Source organism: Nycticebus coucang, chromosome 10, assembly GCF_027406575.1.
Source record: "Nycticebus coucang isolate mNycCou1 chromosome 10, mNycCou1.pri, whole genome shotgun sequence".
Taxonomy (NCBI): Eukaryota; Metazoa; Chordata; class Mammalia; order Primates; family Lorisidae; genus Nycticebus; species Nycticebus coucang.
The window spans coordinates 93,269,661-93,284,383 of NC_069789.1; positions in this window are offsets into that span (position 1 = coordinate 93,269,661).

Sequence of the window (14,723 nt, forward strand, 5' to 3'; positions counted from 1 at the left end):
AGTCACCCAGGGACCCACCAGGGTTGTACTCTGGTTGTGTTGTTGTGGGAGTGTGGGATTCTCCTCTTCCAGTTGTTGTCTATCGGGGTGTCTTAGTTGCTTATACATCTCCACAGCTAAGATTTCAGCCCTAAGCCACTGATTCACTAGGATTGGACAGAGACTTAGTGAATACAGGTCAGAGCCATCTAGCCCCACCAACCCAAGCAGTTCCCCAGAGTTTCAGGCTGTAGTACTGAATGGGATCTCTGTAAAACTGTAGGGGAAAGCTATAATCACCAATCCCAGTTCTTTGGTATAGGGATGGTTAACTACAACTCTAGGAGCTCTCAATTCAATTTCATCTTACCAGCTTCTCTAGCCAAATGGTGAAAAATAATCATCGGGCAAAGTCAGCAAAAAAAAAAACTCTGGCAACATGCATAATCAGAGTAGATCAACTCTCCCAAGGAATGACAAAGGAGACACAACAGAAGATCCCATTCATAAACAAATGGCTGAGATGTCAGAAATCCAATTCAGACTTTGGATTGCAAATAAGATTAACAGAATGGAGGTAAAGTTGGAATTAGAAATTCAAGAAGCAAGTCAAAAGTTGTCTCAAGAACTCAATGAATTCAAAGACAAAATCACCAAAGATATTGACACACTTGAGGCAAGAACTTGCAACTCTCGAAGATCTGAGAAATACAGTAGAATCCCTCAGTAACAGAATGGAGCAGGCAAAAGAAAGGATCTCAGACATTGAAGACAAAGCTTTTGAATGCTCCCAAATGCTCAAAGAGGAAGAGAAGTGGAGAGCAAAAAATGGATCATTCTCTCAGAGAGCTGTGGGATAATTAAAAAAAACAAACTAATATTCACCTTATAGGAATTCCTGAAGGCAATGAGGTTGCTTGGAAAGACCCAGATGTTCTACTCCAAGAGATAATCAAGGAGAACTTCCCAAACATGGCAAGAGATTCTGAAATTCAGATAGCAGACAGTTTCAGAACCCCAGCATGACTCAATCCAAATAAACATCACCCAGACACATTATAATTAACTTCACCAATGTTAATATGAAGGAGAAAATTCTTCAAGCAGCCAGACATAAGAAAACCATAACCTACAAGGGAAAGAATATTAGAATGACTGCAGATCTCTCTGCTGAAACTTTTCAAGCTAGAAGAGGATGGTCATAGACCTTTAATCTCATAAAACAAAATAACCTTCAACCCAGGATCCTGTATCCAGCTAAACTGAGTTTCATTTATGATGGAGAAATTGAATACTTTAATGGCATCCACATGTTGAAGAAATTTGCCATAACTAAACCAGCTCTCTAGGATATTCTCAGACCTATCCTCCACAATGACCAGCACAATGCTCTAACACAAAAGTGAACTCACTCAGAAACTTTGATCAAATTCCAACTTCCACGGTGGTGAAAGGATTAAAAATGTCCACTGGACTTTTGAAAATCTCGATACCCAAAATACTACCAGGCTTATCAATACTCTCAATTAATGTGAATGGCTTAAATTGTCCTCTAAAGAGGCATAGGTTGGCTGACTGGATATAAAAACTCAGGCCAGATATGTGCTGCACACAAGAATCTCAGTTTACCTTAAAAGATAAATATAGACTCAGGGTGAAGGGATGGTCATCTATAATTCAGGCAAATGGAAATCAGAAAAAAGCATGTGTTGCAATTTTATTCACAGATACAATAGGCTTTAAACCAACAAAAGTAAGAAAAGATAAGGATGGTCAATTCATATTTGTTAAGGGTAAAACTCAACATGATGAGATTTCAATTATTAACATTTATGCACCCAACCACAATGTACCTCAATGTATAAGAGGGATTCTAACTGACATGAGCAACTTGATTTCCTCCAGCACCTTAATAGTTGGAGATTTTAACACCCCTTTGGCAGTGTTGGATAGCTCCTCTAATAAAAAATGAAGCAAAGAAATTTTAGACTTAAACTTAACCATTCAACAATTGGATTTAACAGACATCTGCAGAACATTTCATCCTAATAAAACTGAATATACATTCTTCTCATCAGCCCATGGAACATCCTCCAAAACTGATCACATATTAGGTCACAAGTCTAACCTCAGCAAATTTAAAAGTGTATAAATTATTCCTTGTATTTTCTCTGCTCATCATGCACTAAAAGTTGAACTCACCAGTATCAGGTATCTGCATACTCATACAAAGACATGGAAATTAAATAACCTTATGCTGAAAGATAGCTGGGTCATAGACGAGATTAAGAAGGAAAGTGCCAAATTTTTGGAACAAAACAATAATGAAGATGTGAATTATCAGAAACTGTGGGATACTGCAAAGGCAGTCCTCAGAGGGAAATTCATAGCATTGCAAGCCTTCCTCAAGAGAACAGAAAGAGAGAAAGTCAATAACTTAATGGGACATCTTAAGCAACTGGAAAAGGAAGAACATTCCAACCCCAAACCCAGCTGAAGAAAAGAAATAACTAAAATGAGAGCAGAATTAAATGAAATTGAAAACAAAAAAATTATTCAAAAGATAAATGAATCAAAAAGTTTGTTTTTTGAGAAATTCAATGAAATTGATAAACCTTTGGCCAACCTAACCAAAAATAGAAAATTAAAGTCCCTAATATCATCGATCAGAAATGACAAAGGTGAAATAGCAACAGACAACTTAGAAATTCAAAGAATCCTTAATGAATACTACAATAAACTTTATTCTCAGAAATATGAAAATCTGAAAGAAATTGAGCAATACCTGAAGCAAGCCAACTTCTTAGACTTAATCAGAAAGAATTGGAAATACTGAACAGATCTATATCAGCAATACTGGAGTTATTATTATTACCTACTGAAATAATATCAACTATACAAAATGTTGCAAAAAAGAAGAGTCCAGGACCAGATGGCTTCTCATCAGAATTCTACCAAACCTTTAAAGAAGAACTAGTACCTATATTACTTAACCTTTTCCAAAACACTGAAAAAGAAGGAGTACTTCCCAACATTCTTCACACATTCTATGAAGCAAATATCACCCTGATCCCAAAACCAGGAAAAGATCCAACAAGAAAAGAAAATTATAGACCAATATCTTTAATGAACATGGATGCAAAAATATTCAATAAGATCCTAGCAAACAGAATCCAGCAACATATCAAACTACTTATACACCATGACCAAGTGGGTTTTATCCCAGGGTCTCAAGGTTGGTTCAATATATTAAATCTATAAATATAGTACATCACATAAACAAACTAAAAGCCAAAGACCATATGATTCTCTTAATAGATGCAGAAAAAGCTTTTGACAATATCCAGCATCCCTTCATGATCAGAACACTTAAGACAATAGGTATAGAAGGGACATTTCTTAAACTGATAGAGGCCATCTACAGCAAACCCACAGCCAATATCCTATTGAACGGAGTAAAATTGAAAACATTTCCATTCAAGTATGAAGAAACCTCAAAGCACTCAAGCTAGACCTCCCATTTGATCCTGCAATCCCATTACTGGGTATCTACCCACAAGGAAAAAAATCCTTTTATCATAAGGACACTTGTACTAGACTGTTTATTGCAGATCAATTTACAATTGCCAAAATGTGGAAACAGCCTAAATGCCCACCAACCCAGGAATGGCTTAACAAGCTGTGGTATATGTATACCATGGAATACTATTCAGCCATTAAAAGAAATGGAGACTTTACATCCTTCGTATTAACCTGGATGGAAGTGGAAGACATTATTCTTAGTAAAGCATCACAAGAATGAATGAATCCTATGTACTCAATTTTGATATGAGGACAATTAATGACAATTAAGGTTATGGGGTTATTAAGGTTATGGGGGAAGCAGAAAGAGGGATGGAGGGAGGGGGGTGGGGCCTTGGTGTGTGTCACACTTTATGGGGGCAAGACATGATTGCAAGAGGGACTTTACCTAACAATTGCAATCAGTGTAACCTGGCTTATTGTACCCTCAATGAATCCCCAACAATAAAAAAAAAAAAAAAGAAAAGAAAACATTTCCATTCAAATCAGGAACCAGGCAAGGTTTCCCATTGTCTCCACTGCTTTTTAACATTGTAATGGAAGTCTTATTCATCTCAACCAGTCAAGAGAAAGTGATCAAGTGTATACAAAGGGTCAGAGGAGATCAAACTTTCACTCTTCACAGATGATATGATTTTATACCTAGAGAACTCCATGGACTTAACTACAAAACTCTTAGAAGTGATCAAGGAATACAGTAGCATCTCAGGATACAAAATCAATACTCACAAATCAGTAGCTTTTATATAAAAAAACAGTCAAGGACTATTCCCTTTATAGTTGTGCCAAAGAAGATGAAATATTTGGGAATTTACCTAACAAAGGACGTGAAAGATCTTTCTATAAAGAGAATCATGAAAGACTGAGAAAAGAAATAGCTGAAGATGTTAACAAATGGAAAAACATACCATGCTCATGGCTGGGAAGAATCCACGTTGTTAAAATGTCCATATTACCCAAAGGAACTTACAAATTTAATGTAATCCCTATCAAACCACCATAATCATATTTTAAAGATTTGGACAAAATAGTGCTTTGTTTTATATGGAATCAGAAAAAAACTTGAATAGCCAAGACATTACTCAAAAGTAAAAACAAATCAGGAGGAATCACACTACCAGACTTTAAACTATACTATAAATTTATAGTAATCAAAAAAGCATGGTATTGGCACAAAAACAGAGAGGTAGATGTATGAAACAGAATCGAGAACAAAGAGATGAACCTAGACACTTATCATCATTTGATCTTTGATAAGCCCAAAGATAAACTGGGAGAAAGATTCCCTATTTAACAAATGGTGCTGGGAGACTTGTAGAAGACTGAAACTGGACCCACACCTTTCACCATTAACAAAAATTGACTCTCACTGGATAAAAACTTAACACATGAAAGTATAAAGATTCTTGGAGAGAGTGCAGGATAAATACTTGAAGAAATTGGCCTGGGAGAATACTTTATCAGGAGGACTCCCCCACCCTGGGAAATTGAAGCAACACCAAAAATACATTACTGGGATCTGATCAAACTAAAAAGCTTCTGCACAGCCAAGAACACAGTAAGTAAAGTAAGTAATCAACGCTCAGAATGGGAGAGGATATTTGCAGGTTATGCTTCTGACAAAGGTTTGATAACCAGAATCCACAGAGAACTCAAACTCATTAATAAGAAAAGAACAAGGGGCAGCACCTGTGGCTCAAAGGAGTAGGGCACTGGCCCCATATACTAGAGGTGGTGGGTTCAAACCCAGCCCTGGCCAAAAACTGCAAAAATAAATAAATAAATAAAAAGAAAAGAAAAGAACAAGTAATCCCATTCCATTGTGGGCAAGGGACTTGAACAGAAGCTTCTCTGAAGAAGAGAGGTGCATGGTCTACAGACACATGAAAAGATGCTCATTATCTTTAATCATCAGAGAAATGAAAATCAAAACCACTTTGAGATATCATCTAACTCCAGTAAGAGTGGCTCACATAACAAAATCCCAAAACTACAGATGTTGGCGTGGATGTGGAATACTTCTGCACTGCTGGTGGGAGTGCAAGCTAATATGTCCCTTTTGGAAAGAAGTATGGAGAATACTCAGGGATCTAAAAGTAGACCTGCCATTTGATCCTGCAATTCCTCTACTAGGTGTATATCCAAAAGACCAAAAATCACTTTATAACAAAGATATTTACACCAGATTGTTCATTGCAGTGCAGTTCATAATAGCCAAGGCATGGAAGAAGCCCAAGTGCCCATTGACCCATGAATGGATTAATAAATTGTGGTATACATATGGAACATTATTCAGCCTTAAAAAAAGATGGAGACTTTACCTCTTTTACGTTTACATGGATGGAGCTAGAACATATCCTACTTAATAAAGTATCTCAAGCATGGAAGAAAAAATATCCAATGTACTCAGTACTATTATGAAACCAATTTATAAACACTCACACTTTCACATGAAGAATAGATCACAACTATGGCCCAAGATGAAGGAGGGAAGAGGGGGGATGGGAGGGGAGAGGGTAGGTCAGATTGAGGGAGGGTGAATGGTGGGATCACACCTATAGTGCGTAATGCAAGGGTACATGTTGGATCTATTAAGTATAGAGCATAATTAAGTAATAATAATAATAAGTAAATTAAGTAAATAAGTAAGTAATAATAATAATTAAGTAAACGAGATGAGGTATATATTAACCAGTGTGATGTAAGTGTTCCTATTTCTATATGAAATTAGCACACTGTACCTCATAAATGCATTAATGTATACATGATCTATGTGTTTATGATTTAATAAAAAATAAAATAAAATAAAATGTTTTTGACATTTTATTATCCTTGACATTAAGATGTATTTTATAATCAGTGGTATCTTCAGTTTTATGAAATCAGACAGATACTGGGCTGGGCATGGTGGTTCACACCTGTAATCATAGCAATCTGGGAGGCCAAGGTAGGAGGATTGCTTGAGCTCAGGAGTTTGAAACCAGCCTGTGCAAGAGCAAAACCCTGTCTCTATTAAAAATAGAAAAATTAGCTGGGCATTGTGGCTAGTGCCTGTAGTCCCAGCTACTGGGGAGGCTGAGGCAGTAGGCTCACTGGAGCCCAGGAGTTTGAGGTTATTGTGAGCACTCTAGCTTGGGCAACAGAGCGAGAATCTGTCTCAACAAAACAAAACAGAACAGTAAACAACCACCCTGAAAGGCTCCACTTTAAATTCATAACCACAAAACTAACAGGCTTGCAGCTAGCCTGCAATCACACCCCACGACTCCAGACCATTCATTTGCACACTCTTTGGACAACATATTCACTTCTTTTCCTACCCGCAACTCTCACTTTCAGTTTTGGCATTTTAACTTTGCTTCCAGCTTCACTGAGAAGATTGAAGTGTTCAGAACAGAACATCCACAGACTCCCACTACTTGATGGACCACCAACAGGCTTGGGGTCTTCCCACCACCACAGAAGACCTGCCCCTGTCCTCACCTCTGTCACTTCCTGCATTAAGCACTGGACCCCAGCCCTCCTGCCACTCACAAGAGTCTCTCCAGAAATTTTCTCTTCTCTCCTACATTGATGATTTTTTTTCTTTCTACCTGATAATTACTATCAATATAAAAATATGCCCACCCCCCCCTTTTTTTTTTCTTTTAGAAAAAAAAGAATAAAACAAAGCCAAGAAAACCTCTTCATCTCGAATTCCATGCCCGGTAACACTGTATCTTTACTCCCTTTCCTGAAAAACATCTCAAAAGGATTTTCCATACTTAGCCGATTTCTCTTGTCCAAATCACAGTTAAACTTACTTCAATTGGGCTTTGGTTTACACAGCCTTGCAAAATCCTCTCGTCAAGGTCATGAGTGACACTATTAAATCCAGCAATGAATTCTTGGGCCTCTTCAGACTTGACCTGTCTGCAGTTGATCTTCCCTCCTCCATGAAATTCCTTCTCTCCACGTGGCTTCCAGGACCCTTCCCTTCTCAGCCTCCTTGACATTTCAGTGCTATGACACTCCAGGGATCAGTTCTTAGTCCTCTTCCCTATCTTCATTCGCTGTCCTGGTGATATCATCCCCAGTGTCATGGGTTGAATTGCACACCCCCAAGAAATATGCTGAAGTTTTAACCACCTCCCAGCCCCCCGGAATGTGATGTTATTTGGAAGTAGGGTCACTGCAGATGCAATTAGTTAAGACGAGGTCATATTAGACTAGGGTGGGCACTTCATCCACTATGATTGTTGTCCTTGTAAGAGGAGAAGACAGAGAGATAGAGACACACTAGGGGAGGACACCATGTGAGGAAGAGACTGAAGTGCTGTCGGAATGCCAGGGAGAGCCAGCAAACCAGCAGAAGCTAGGAAGAGGCACATTGCTCCTCCACAACTTTCAGAGAGCACAGCCCGACCAGCCCCTTGGTTTAGGATGTATGGCTTCCAGAACTGAGTCAATAATTATTTATTGTTTGTGGCACTTTGTTACAGCAGCCCTAAGTAACTAACATACCCAGTCTCATACCCTAAAAATAATATGCTCCCAATTGCCACATTTATATCCCTGTCTCACACGTCTTTCCTACTATTTTCTCACATCCTCACTTGGATAAGTAATAGACATTCCAAACTCAATGTGACCAGACTGAAATTCTAACACCATCACTTACCTCCACCTCCAACTTCTACAGCTCTGTTGGTGGTGACTCCACCTTTCCTGCTGCTAATGACAATAGCTTTGACACTTATTCTTTTCTTATACCCCATCCAACACATAAGGAAAACTTTTTTTTTTTTTTTTGTAGTTTTTGGCCAGGGCTGGGTTCGAACCTGCCACCTCCAGCATATGGGGCCAGTGCCCTACTCTGTTGAGCCACAGGTGCTGCCCGGAAAACTTTTTTTTTTTTGAGACAGAGGCTCAAGCTGTCATCCTGGGTATGGTGCTGTGGCATCACAGCTCACAGCAACCTCCAAATCCTGGGCTCAAGCGATTCTCCTGCCTCCGCCTCCCAAATAGCTGGGACTACAGGCGTCCACCACAACACCCGGCTGTTTTTTGGTTGCAGCCGTCATTGTTGTTTTGGCAGGTCTGGGCTGGATTTGAACTCGCCAGCTCAGGTGTATGTGGCTAGTGCCTTAGCCGCTTGAGTCACAGGTGCCGAGCCCACATAAGGAAATCTTATTACTTCTGATGTTCATTTACTTATTTTTTTGAGACAGAGTCTCACTCTGTTGCCCTGGGTAGAGTGCTGTGGAGTCATAGCTCACAGTGACCTCAAACTCCTGGGCTTGAGTAATCCTCTTGCCTCAGCGTCCTGAGTAGCTGGGACCACAGGCACCTACCATGATAACTGGCTGGTTTTTTTTCTATTTTTAGTAGAGATGGGGTCTTGCTCTTGATGCTTGTCTCAAACTCCTGAGCTCAGGCAATCCACCCACCTCAGCCTCCAGAGTGCTGGGATTATAGACGTGAAGAACCGTGCCTGGGTGCTTCTAATTTTTAAATATAGCCAGAATCTGATTATTTCTTCCTTCCCTAATATCATCCTGGTCCAAGACACAATCATCTCCTGATTAAAATCATCTGGATTTCATGCCTAGTAAAATTCAAAGTTCTCCCTGTGACCTGAAAGGCCCTACATAAATCTCCTCCTCTCTCTCTCTCTTTTTTTATTTTTTATTTTTCGCAGTTTTTGGCCAGGGCTGGGTTTGAACCCTCCACCTCTGGCATATGGGGCCGGCACCCTACTCCTTTGAGCCACAGGTGCCCCGCACCCCCATCCCTTTTTACCCACCTGAGCTCCTCTCCCAACTTTTCCTTCTCACACATGCTGCTCCAGCTGCTCTGGCGCTTGCCGCTTCTTGCACTTTCAAGGCATCTCCTGCTTGAGCTTCTCTGCATTAGCTGACCCACCTGTCCAGGATGCTCCTTCCTCACACATCCTAATGGTCAACTTTCTCACCTCCTTAGGTCTTTACTGAAGTGTCAGAATCTCAGTAAGCCCTACCTTGACCAGCCTCTTTAATACTGAAAGCTGCCCTCTGGCCGTGCACTCAGATCCAGCCGATATTGCTCTAATTCGGGTTAGAACATAAGCTCCTTCAGGGCAGGGATCTTTGTCCATATTCCTCACTGGTGTTCTCAGAGACATGATATGTGCTGAACAAATATTTCCTGGAGATGAAAGCATATGTCTGTGTATATTTGGATATATTTATCAAGAATTCAACTGCATTTTGATCTTAAAACTACACTGTAAGAGTAATAAAATAGTACATTCCTGCTGTAAAGGATATAAAAAATAAAAGTGCCTGTTTCCACTAACTCATAACCAAATGTAATTACTGTTTCTGGTTTAGTATACTCTTTAGTATACTCTTCTAGACTTCTTTCATGCACATATGAACATGAGCATAGGCATAAATATGTTTATAAAAAAGGAGTCATACTATTTACATATATATTTTTTAACTTCTTTATTTACTATATCATGGACAACTTTCCATGTCATCTCATGGAAAGATAACTGTTTCATTGGTTTGTGGAGACGGTCATTACCCTGCAGGGGTGTCCAACCTACAGCCCTTGGACTATAGGAGGATTATATGAGGACATTTTTTGCTTATCTGTGGTGTCAGTTTCACAAACATTATGCACAGGCCTTTTTTGCTACTCAGCTTTTGTTAGTGTTTATGTATTTACCATGTGGCCCAGTATAATTCTTCTTCCAATGTGTAGCAGAAAAGAAAAAAGGTTGGACAACACTAATTCTAGCAAAATTTCATCAACTTGTAATTTGAAATGTTTTGGAGAGGAACTTCCTCAGTTTACTTTTATTCATAAGGAAAGGAAATATGAAAGATTATTTGCAAAGAATATTACTAATGAACATACAATTTAAGAAAATACTTTTATATTACAATCTAATAAAGACAGTAGAGAAGATAGTACTATACATAAAATTGTTTCGTTCTAGATTTAGAAATTTATAAACATTATTTTTGTTACATGTAAAGGGGAATTGTTTCCAGCCACATGCATCAGGATCACCAGAGAGGATGTGACAAGATGCAGCATTCTCTCCCCCAGAACTGCCATGTAGAGGAATGGTTCTCAAATCTAATATGCCTTTTTAAAATAAATATTTTGTGACTGCCTTTTGGTATCCTAAAATAAAATTAATAATAACATAATCTACCAGGTTGGGTGTGATGGCTCATTCCTGTAATCTTAACACTTTGGGAGGCAGAGGCAGGTGGATTGCTTGAGCTCAGGAGTTCTAGATCAACCAGAGCAAGAGCAAGACCCCATCTCTACTACTACAAATAGAAAACTAGCCAGGCATGGTGGCGCTACTTGGGAAGTTGAGGCAGGAGGATCACTTGAGCCCAGGAGTTTGAGGTTGCTGTGAGCTAGGATACCAGGGCATTCTACCAAGGGTGACAGAGTGAGACTCTGTCTCAAAACAAACAAACAAAAAACAAACAAAATCTACCAACATATGGAATTTCAAAACTTTAATATGGTACTCTTGATAATATAAGGGAGTGATTATCATCCTTCTATCCAAAACTTTCATTTTACCAAGAGAAAAACCAAAGGATCTACCAGTCCCTGCACAATCCGATCTCCTATTTCCTCTCTGAACTCATATCCTATTTCCCTGCATCTTAGTCACTTCTCTTAAACCACATTGGTCTCCTCCCTGTCCTTCAAACAACCTAAATGTGCTATCCGTTTATGTCTAGAATACTGTTCCCCAGATGTCCACCTGGCTGCCTCCCTCCCTTCCTTCAAGTCGTTTTTCAAAAGACACCTTCTCAGTGAATTTTTCCCCGAGGACCATATTCAGAATTCTAAGCCTTATCCCTAGTCCTGACTTTTCATTTCCTCTTCTCAGCTCATTCATTTTCTTATCATCTATTGCTATCTAAAATGGGACATATATTGCTTTTCTATGGTTTCTCCCCACCCAAATGTAAACTCCATGAGTGCAGAGATTTTGTCTTGTTTACTGTTGTATGCTTAGTGCTTAGAGTGCGTATGTAGTGTGTACTCAGAAAACAGTTGCTGAGCGAAGTGATGAACAATAAAATAATGCTCATTTCAACATATCAGTCCTATTAGATGACATTATGAAGTGGTCAGACCACTGTGATATTTGTAAATGGAGACCAAGTCACCTAACCTGTATTGGCAAATGTGATGCTATCAGTGGTACTGACAACAATGATGTGATTTTCCAAAATGGTAAATAACTCTTGGTGAGGTTTGAATAAATCAAAACACATTCTTCCATCAATTTACACAATACTTGCATTTTGGGACAAACTAGTGTACAATAAAACCATGCTACCCCCCCCCCCCCATGCTTATATGTAAAATAATTTGGTTCTAGACTTAGAAAATTATAAACTTTTTTTGGTCACGTGTGAGGAGAATTGTTCTTTTTTGTGTAAGACTGTTCCACGCACTGCAAGATGTCTGGTATCCTTGGCCCCTACCCACTAGATGCCCAGAGGACCCTCTAATCATTGTGATAACCCCAAAATGCTCCCACGGATTTCTAAAATGTCATATTGAGAATTACTGAGTTAAGTGCTTTTTTTTTTTTTTTAATAGAGACAGAGTTTCACTTTATCACCCATGGTAGAGTGCTGTGGCATCACACAGCTCACAGCAACCTCCAGCTCCTGGACTTAGGCGATTCTCTTGCCTCAGCCTCCCGCGTAGTTGGACTACAGGCACCTGCCACAATGCCTGGCTATTTTGTTGTTGCAGTTTTGGCCGGGGCTGGGTTTGAACCCACCACCCTCGGTATATGGGGCCGGCGCCCTGCTCACTGAGCCACAGGTGCTGCCCATGAGTTAAGTGCTTTCTGTTCCAAATAACAGAGAAATAAACCCATGACTTAATGAAAAAAATTTGAAGGCTCCTGTTACTAACTAGTCCAAGGGTACCTAAATTTCAGGGAAGTCTTCACTTGGGGTCAAATGGCTTAACCATTATACCAGTGGCGGTATACTACAAACAAATAAATAGAAAAATAGATACATATTATATATATACATATTTTTTAAGGAGACAAGGTCTCATTCTGTTACTTAGGCTTGAGTGCAGTGGAATGATCATAGCTCATCACAGCCTCCAATTTCTGGCCTCAAGCAATCCTCCTGCCTCAGCCTTCTGAACAGCGGAGACCACAGGCATGCACCACTGTGTCCAATTGATCTTTTTTACATTTTATAGAGAGAGAGTCTTGCTATGTTGTCTAACCTGGTCTGGAACTCCTGACCTCAATCAGTCCTCCTGCCTCAGCCTCTGAAAGTGCTGAACTTACAGGCAGAACCCACTGCACCTGGGATAAATTTCATACAGAAAAAGAACAGCGAGCTATGGGAGAGAACAAAAGTTAGAGAATCTGTTTTAGATCTGACAGGGAAGATTTCTGTGAGGAAGGAGCATTTAAGCCGAGATGTGAAGGGTGGGGAGGATTGAGTCTGTAAAGAGCAGGAGAGTAGTATTCCATGTGGAAGGGCACACTTCACAATTTTGGTCTTACTAGTTCTATGTGGACCGCTACAGTGAAATGATATATAAAATATATCTCATCATATATAGGTTCTTTGGTTCACGTTTAAGATTCAGTTGGACAAATCTCATTAGCTTGGTTCAAAAGCCTTTGTGTGTGGGTAAGTACTAAACGAGAATGGCTCATGAAACTAATTTGGGAAAGGATAATTAGCATGTACCTTTCTCTCCTTGCACAAAATCAATTATCACGTTTTCCACACTATTGTCACCTATGTAGTGATATATAGTGAAATAATTACTTTAATAAGAATTTTTCTTTTTTCTTCATCCGACTGAATTCTGTTCGTAGCTCAATATTAGCTCTAGAAGGAAAAAAAAAATCTTAAGAGAGCAACTTAAAATGGCATTTTTTGGCAGCAATTTGTATCCCTGAATGCACAGTAAGTTCTGAGCTTATGAGCTATGAGGGGAAAAAAAAAATCTTTGTGATAAATAATGTATTTGATAGTGAGCAGCAGGAGAAAAAATGTTTTCCACTGGAGAGCTCAAAATGAAATAGAAAAATACGGGAAAATATTGCTCAGTACGAAGGACATCTTTTACATCATGGATGGATATGGAGCCAAAGAACTGTGATTGTTTATTTTTGATTCTCATTCTCTCTGTGCGTCTGTGGCATGTATCTTCAGCCCTTTCATGAATACCAATTTTCAAAAGGGCTTAGTTTCTCAGATCTGACCCTGAGTGATTTACTCACTTTATCTCGTTTAACCTTTTCAACTCTACAGATAGGCAGGTATGAGTATCCCCATTTATATGTGAATCAGCTGAAAGGTTAACTCACTCCCCCAGGGCCACAGAGCTTAGCCAGTGTCTGAGTCAGTGTAAATTAAATAAATAACCAGGGATTTCAGAATAAATGTCTAAAATACTCTTGAGAATGGTCTGTTTTAAGGTCCTTCAAGCCTCTGGCTTGCTGGGCGACCTAGACTTTGTAAGAGGCACTTCAGCTTTCAGATTTTGACTAAATAAAGTATTTATCTCTCGGGAATGTTAAAACATCCATTTATGTTTTTTTCCCCTCTCCGTTATTCCCTTTGTCCCTGAAGCAATTTGGGTGTTTAGCAGGTGCTAGACAGTAAATTATGGTTCTAAATAGTGCCTCAGTGGCCTTATAATAATAAGGAAACATCTTCCACAATGTCAATCTGTAGACATGGGAATAATTAATACACTTATCAAAGCAGATGGATTTTAGAGGAATTTGAATCCCGTTCTAAGCACAGCATCAGTTTTTTGCTGGGGTTTAGTGAACTGGGCTTCACAACTTTTCATGTGATTATTTTGCTGCCCTGTTTTTTTTTCTTTTTCCTCCCTTCCCTCCCTCCCTCCCTCCCTCCCTTCCTTCCTTCCTTCGCAGTTAAACTGCTTGCTTCCATCCTTTATAATATTAAGAGTGCTGCTTAGGGAACCTAGGAGCCTGTAGACAGGTACCGAAAGCGGGGACTGAGGAAGGCAAAACAAGTACTACGGGAAGGAACCGCTCAGTGCTCCGAACTGGCAGCGCCTGTCTTTGTATTGTAATTATTGTTCCCTAGCCTTTTGGTAAGAGGAACAATAATCGTACGATCTATTTA